The sequence below is a fragment of the Pipra filicauda genome, unplaced genomic scaffold, assembly GCF_003945595.2.
Source record: "Pipra filicauda isolate LSUMZ 115617 unplaced genomic scaffold, ASM394559v2 scaffold231_size1239837_pilon, whole genome shotgun sequence".
NCBI lineage: Eukaryota > Metazoa > Chordata > Aves > Passeriformes > Pipridae > Pipra > Pipra filicauda.
In genome coordinates this window covers 368,517-370,151 of record NW_024104345.1, presented here as the reverse complement: position 1 = coordinate 370,151, position 1,635 = coordinate 368,517, and positions in this window count along the sequence as shown.

The following is a 1,635-nucleotide window of genomic DNA, read 5'->3' as shown; positions in this document are numbered from 1 at the left end:
CCTGGCAGAGGAGGAAAAAAGGCTTTGTAGCTCCAGCAGCTGCTCAGGCTGAACAGCTGAGATGTCAGGCTGTACTTTCAAAAGGGGTGGAACTGCCGCTGGTGCATTTCAAATGCAAGAGGAATGTTGTGTGACTACGCAACAAATTGCATTGCCCTTTGTTTTCAAATTACTGTTTACATTCTTCTTAAATCATAATTCAGTTCCTTTCTTTCTCTGATATTTTTCTCTTTTGGAGTGTAAGGACGAGGTTAAAATACAAAGGAGTTGCTAAGCATTCCTAATGTTTCAACCTACCTGTTCTGATTCCACTTCTCAGGGTTTGGAATTTTTCCAAACTACAGTGTGGTCACGAGGATGAACTCAGAACCAAGAGCCAGGCAATACTCTTTTCTCTTTCCTGCTCAGCTAGTTCACTTTTTGGCTTCCCTCCCCTTCTTTTTTCTTCCCTCTTCTATATTATTACTGTGAAATCAGAATAATTATTTCAGACAGCGTTTCATGTAGGTTAAAATTGCCAGTATCTTAGATAAAATAGTTGAAATCTTGCAACAAGTATGCTCTTTAAGCTCCTTGCTGGGCAGTTATTTGCTCTTCAATTTGTGTATGTTGCTTTTCCCTTGGACTATTTCTGTACTTCCCCTTTTGTAACTGCTTATATCAAGACTTTTTCAGCCTCAGATTTCTAAGACGTTTCTTGTGAAGAAGCCCTGGAGCTCACATTTTTATTATTACTGATTAAGAACACTCTTTCTGACAGTAGCTCACTGCCTTTGAGAAGATTGCTCAGCTTGCCTCTGCTGACTTCCTCTCTATAAAATAAGAATAACGATGCTTGTAGACTTGATTTCATAAGGATTTTCTGAGTAAATTGATTAGTTTACAGAGACCTATAAATAGAATTCTTTAAATGTTAAAACTTTAGGTCCTTAGTGTATTGTCATTCCACTCCTGTCATACTCAAACCTGTCTCAGGGTTTCCTGTTGAGCTTTCTGCAACAGTATTCTCTACAGAAGGTTTTTACCATTTACCTCAAATTTTATCTTTAGGGCCCTAAAGCCCACTAAGCTTCAGGTGTTCTCTCCTCTGAGTTGTGTGAATGTCCTTATGTATCCACTTTGCCTGATGGATGAGTCTGGAAGGGAGGAGTACCACAGCTCCCAGACTTTCCCGTCTGTCTTCTCAGTCCATTACAAGTTTTCAGCACTTAGACTTCTTTCTTTCTCCACTGCTATGTCCCCACCCTTCTTTTTGATCTCTTCTGATATTTTTGCCTATGCAGAAGATGTAAGAGAGAAATCCATGCTTCATAACTACATAATACTATGCCTTTCTGAAAAGAAACGCGAGATGATGATGTTCCTCTACTATTTAAAGAGTACAGATCATAAAATATACTTTCTTTAGAATACTTCAATATGCCTCAAAAATCCGGGATGGAATTCCTACTTTTTAAATCTATATAGTTTTCTAGATGGGTGGTTCCTAAGGTCTTTGATCAAGGACTTCTTGTTAGCTCTCGTAATTTTTTCTTTTCCTTTCTAAGCCCTTACCATGAAATGTATAAGTGATTAGTTTTTTTATAAGAGTTGCTGGTTTGTTGTGTTTTGTCGATGAGTGACTAAGACTACTGA